Genomic DNA, 6,325 nt, shown 5'->3' on the forward strand with positions numbered 1-6,325 from the left:
CTCCTTCTCCTTCTCCTTCTCCTTCTCCTTCTCCTCCTCCTCCTCCTCCTCCTCCTCCTCCTCCTCCTCCTCCTCCTCCTCCTCTTCCTCCTCCTCCTCCTCCTCCTCCTTCTTCTCCTTCTCCTTCTCCTTCTCCTTCTCCTTCTCCTTCTCCTTCTCCTTCTCCTTCTCCTTCTCCTTCTCCTTCTCCTTCTCCTTCTCCTTCTCCTTCTCCTTCTCCTTCTCCTTCTCCTTCTCCTTCTCCTTCTCCTTCTCCTTCTCCTTCTCCTTCTCCTTCTCCTTCTCCTTCTCCTTCTCCTTCTCCTTCTTCTTCTTCTTCTTCTTCTTCTTCTTCTTCTTCTTCTTCTTCTTCTTCTTCTTCTTCTTCTTCTTCTTCGTCTTCTTCTTCTTCTTCTTCGTCTTCTTCTTCTTCTTCTTCTTCTTCTTCTTCTTCTTCTTCTTCTTCTTCTTCTTCTTCTATTTCTTGTGATCTTCTTATTGCTGTGAATGCATTCAGGACATGGCATGTTATCTTCCTCCAACACTCCTGGTTCTTGGATAAGAGGAAGTGAAAAATTCATCCTTTGTGGGGGGTTTCTGGAACCCAAGTATGACCAGGGTACTGCCTGCCCTGGACAACACACCATCTAAATCCAATGGTTTGTGGCAGAAACTCCTCTACAGAAGAGGGAAGGGGACAGTGATTCTCAGCCATAGGCTGAATAGCTCTCATACCTTTTAGTCCACAGGCTGCAAATGTGGACTGCTGAAGTGAAATTTTCACTACACCACTCTCTTGCTTCCTACTTTTCAACTAATTTGAGGCCTGAGTCCTTGTAAGACTATCTTGTGTTTCTTGGGAGCCAGCTTCATTCTGGGCTCAAGAGATATGTTAGGATTATGAAACTGTTGTTTAGAATGTGAATGTCTCTTAAGTCTCAAATAAACCTCATCGTTCTTGTCACTCATACTGAATTTATGATAACAACACCACTCCCATAGAGTGTCCCAGTACACATCAATAATAGATGGCAGGTTGGCTGGCAGAGAAGTTGCTGGTATGGTGCTTCTTGAGGGTTTGATTTTTCTCAGATGTCTGGATGGAAGCACTGGTGGGTTTTGGTCTGTGGTTGAAGAAGCATTTGATTCCATAGGATGTTCTGTGGTAGACTCCTTGGTCAATGGATCCAGTGTTAAAACCACACTTTCTTCATCAAATTCATCCTCAAATTGGTTCTTGTTACAAGTTTCATGACTGTCGTATGACATTTTCAGTCAGGCTTTGCAGAAGACAAAGGCAACAGTATTATGGATGTTGGCAGCTCACTTAAGATTTTTAAATCTAGGAAAGGCAGTAAGATGTTTTATTGTAGGCAACCAAAGAGCAAGAACAAATAAACAAACTGGTGTTCTTCATTTGGGACTTTCTGAAAATCCAAATATTCATGGCTTTTGGTAAACATTCTATAGTGTTTTCTATTTTGTGCAATTATGTCCTATGAAACCACTTATCCATGCTTTATTTTAAGCAATATTGTCACATTTTTAAAGTTTGTTATTTACTGGATCTTTACTTTTGAGATGCAAACTTCACATGTTTCTAAAAAGTAATGTTACAAAATTCATTTCTATCAATTTACTATGAATTACAACCTGTAATTTAAATAACAGTCATTTCCAGGTTGAATAAGTCTTCACGTATTTTTCAATAAAAATGAAATAAGACCATCTTAGAACTGCAACATTACATTTACTTATATCTTGTATTAAACATGAAAATTTTACTTTCATATTAGTCAAGTTGTAGTATTTGTATGTCATCAGTAATATCTGGTATGAACTGTCTAAAAACTATACAATTAACTTCTTACAAAAGCTCCTATTAAATATTACATACTGCTATCATTCTGCATTACCAAAGTTTAGATAAAAATGCCTACATATACTCACAGGGAGCCAAAATTATTGGAGGTATGAACTTGGAGGAAGGGAGACACGAGGGGTGGGCTTGGAAGTTGCAAAAGCTTGAGTCAGGCCCAGTGTCCACTCTTTTCTTGCTGCTTGTTGATCCAAATATAGAACTTTTAGCTATTTCACCAATACAATGTACTTCTGCATGCTTACAGCTATGATGATAATGTACTATAACTCTGAACCTGCAAGCCTGCCCAAATTAAGTATTTTCTTTTATAAGAGTTGTCAAGGTCACGGTGTCTCTTCAAAGTAATAAAACACTGATTAAGACCCTCATTCTAACTTATTCACCTGAAAAATAATGTATCTGTATTAAGTGTATTAGAGGACAACAATCTGTTATTAAAGTAATCTAGTTTTGTCAAACATTTTTCAGCTAAAGATATTTTTATAATTTTAAAAAATATGCTAGATAGTTTATAGGATTATAAAATACTTTTAAAATTGCCCAATTATTTTATATATGCAATAAACTAAGACAATACCATATTTGATATTTCAGGATCTCCTGCATTTGAATGTACAAAGTTTTAAAACTTCAAAACAGTAAATTTAGTTTAATTTTGTCTAAGTTAAGTTTGATGATAATGATAATGGTGATGATGATTATGATGATATTTTATTATTTAGGATAACAATTGAACCTAAGTCTTGGGAAGGCTACCTAAATATTCTGCCCTTCAGCTATATCTGCAGCCTCTTTCTAATTTACCTTCTCTTTTACATAATTTTAGTCAGTGGAGATAAAATTATTAACACATCTATTAGACTCCTCTGGTTTTGGGAACTTGGGACAGCCTCTCGATTATTTAATTGCTAGACATATCTGATACTGATTGTGAGAGCTTGATATAATCCAACAGATAGCACAGATCACATGACAGTTAATCATTTCTAATTTGCAGCATTCTGAATGAAAGACAGAGAGTTACATCTTTCCACTGGACAAACAGTTCCAGTGGGTGTGTATGTGTGTGCACTACTGGAAGACTGGATGCATGGTGAAACACATGATCATGTTATCTGACAACTTTACTGTTGAACTTGGCATGGCACTTTTTGTTTTTCTCATCTGACACGGGGGCATGCTATGTGATATGGCCAGCCTCTAACTTAGAATCTTTTGGCTCAGCCTGTTACCTTGGTGAGCTACTAATCATTCATAGCACTAAACGTTCATTTTTTAAAAAGAAAATTTATACAGAAAAAAGTTATTCACAGAAATTTTGTCTGTATATGATCATGTTGTTTTCAATTTTCCTTTTATTCTCACAACATAGTCCTTAACATTTGCATTGAGTGACAATGGCTTTAGATCTTACTACCAGTTAGAATTTGATGCTTCTTTTGGGTAATATTTAAGTGACAATGTGCTTTGTAAGAAACATGACGATGGCTGATAATTATGCCTTAAATGTTCTTCTTGCAGTTCTTAGAAGATTATATGAACTTTTCCCAGGCCTGGGCATGTGGATCAGTATGTGAAGTGCCTATTCAATTAAGTATGTGCTCCTAAATTTAGGTCCCTAGAGACAGCATGAAAAGCGAGGCATAAAAATATGTGCCTGTAACAGCATTGTGCAGGGTGAAGGACAGGAGCATCCCAAAAATGCACTGGATGCCCAGATAATACAAATCAATGGATATCTTCAAGTTTAGTGAGAAATACTGTCTCAAAAGTAAAATTGGCGATCAGTCAAGGGAGAGTCATGACAATGACATCAGAAACATGTGTGCCTGCATACACAGATGTGTGAGCATACCCACAAAAGCAACATACACAAAACACTTCACTGACAAGGAATACAACTAGCACAGAACATAGTGCATTCATATCAGATGTGTTTCTGGTTTGGTGTCCACACTACCCAACCCTCCTTTACTCACGCACTCACTTCTAAGCACATTTCAAGGCATGCTGTGGTTCTTATTCTTGGTTGTTGATTTGAATACGTCTAGCATAAAAACCCATGCCATGGTGCACATCTATGTGAGTTTTTTTAGTTAATTCAATCACTTGAAGTAGGAAGACTACCGTAAATCCAGATAATTTGAGACAGGAACACCTAACATATATCTGGGCCATACCCCCTGGTGTAGGTTAGCAACAGTATATGGGAGAAAGAAGCTTTGTTCTTCCCTTGATTCACCCTATGTTTCACTGGAAAGCCCCTTGCCTCACAGGTACCAGGGTCTACTTTGGGATTCTGGCATAGCCTAAAAAGCAGCTAAGACATCTAGCGTTATGAACTGAGAAACTGCTGGATTCTGGATTCTTGGAGACAGTCATTTTGGTTCAAGAAAAACTATAGCCTTCAAATCACTCTAATAAATTTCCTTTGTCTAGAGCAGGGGTTCTCAACCTTCTAATACTATGACTCTTTAATATACTTCCTCATATTGTGGTGGCCACTAACCATATAATTAATTTTTGTTGCTACTTCCTAACTCTAATTTTGCTACTGTAGTAAATCATAATGTAATTATCTGATATGCAGGATATCTGATATGTGACCCTTAGAAGAAGTGTCCTTTGAACCTTAAAGTGGTCAAAGATCACAAGGTTGAAAACTGTAGATAGATAATTTTCCTATCATTTCTCTTTCTATAGAGAAATGATACTACTACAATTATGAATTTAAATAACATGGGGTACCATTTACTGAGTTAGACCACAGCTGTGCCTTTGGGCATAGCTTTGTAATTTCTGGTCTATAAGATAATTTGATATTAAATGGTGCTTATAGGTCAGGCACCACATATGCCCTGATAAACACAATGTAATTACAGACATGATCAGAATTTTCATGAGCAATGACCAGGTCAAAAGATTTTGAGTAAAATTATATTCACTTCTTTGTTGTTGGAGAGTGGATCAAAGACCTTTGCATGCTGAACACATATCTAAGACAAAGCTATAGCCACAAAATATTACACAAGCAAATTTAAATACAGTTTGGGTCAGGGAACTTAGGTAATTAAAATATTTAAGGATGTTAGATCAGTTTTATATTTAAAAAATTATAATAACCACACTAATTATAATTTTGTGTTTTATGAGAAATAAGTAATATATATATATATATTCACACTTTTAAAGACAAAGTAACATTTTACACTTTTCTCACAAATCAAATTTAGTAAGTGTGTGTACAGCCGTTTGTGATACAGCTATCATAGATAATTGAAGTAGATTCTGAGAATGGCATTTTACTGTATATGATAAAAGAAAGCTAATGTAAAGGATAATTTTATTTTAAATAACAATTTTAAGGAATTTTCAGTTTTATTTCAATATGAACTGAAAATAGTATATTATATACTTTATACTTTATTTTATTTTTATTTTTGGAACTAAGCCGTCCTTTTTTATTTCTACTCTTTAAAATATTTTTATTTTCTATATTCTTTGTTTACATTCCAAATGATTTCCCCTTTCTCAGATCCCCCCTCCTCATATGTCCCATGAACCTTCTTCTCTCCATCCATTCTCCAATCACCTCCCTCCTTTTTCTCTGTCCTTATATTCCCCTCCAATGCTAGATCAATCCTTTCCAGGATCAGGACCCTCTCCATACTTCCTCATGGGAGTCATTTGTTATGCAATTTGTGCCTTGGGTATTCAGAGCTTCTGGCCTAATTAATATCCACTTATCAGAGATTGCATTCCATGTGTATTCTTTTGTGATTGGGTTACAACACTTAGGATGATATTTTCCAGATCAAAGCATTTACCTAAAAATTTTGTGAATTCATTGTTTCTAATTGCTGAGTAGTATTCCATTGTGTAAATATACCACATTTTCTGTATCCATTCCTCCTTTGAGGGGCATCTGGGTTCTTTCCAGCTTCTGGCTATTATAATTAAGGCTGCTATGAACATAGTGGAGCATGTGTCTTTATTGCATGCCAGGGAATCCTTTGGGTATATGCCCAGGAGAGGTATAGCAGGGTCCTCCAGAACTGTCATGTCCAGTTTTCTGAGTAACCTCCAGATTGATTTCCAAAGTGGTTGTACCATCTTACAGCCCCACCAGCAGTGGAAGAGTCTTCCTCTTTCTCCACATCCTCGCCAACACTGGCTGTCTCCTGAGTTTTTGATGTTAGCCTTTCTGACTGGTGTAAGGTAAAATCTCAGGGTTGTTTTGATCTGCATTTCCCTAATGACTAAAGATGTTGAGCACTTCTTAAGGTGCCTCTCAGCCATCCAAATTTCTTCATGTGAAAATTCTTTGTTTAGATCTGTACCCCATTTTTAATAGGGTTATTTGGTTCCCTGGGGTCTAACTTCTTGAGTTCTTTGTATATATTGAATATTAGCTTTCTATTAGATGTAGGGTTGGTGAATATACTTTACCAATTTGATGGTTGC

The 6,325-nt window shown here is 36.5% G+C and overlaps 1 pseudogene; it reads right to left on the reverse strand.

The window, feature by feature from the left end:
* Positions 1–437: 437 nt before the first annotated feature.
* LOC127677942 (developmental pluripotency-associated protein 2-like) lies at positions 438–1,248 on the reverse strand (annotated as a pseudogene).
* Between the last annotated feature and the right edge of the window lie 5,077 nt (positions 1,249–6,325).

The sequence above is a fragment of the Apodemus sylvaticus genome, chromosome 2, assembly GCF_947179515.1.
Source record: "Apodemus sylvaticus chromosome 2, mApoSyl1.1, whole genome shotgun sequence".
NCBI classification, from domain to species: domain Eukaryota; kingdom Metazoa; phylum Chordata; class Mammalia; order Rodentia; family Muridae; genus Apodemus; species Apodemus sylvaticus.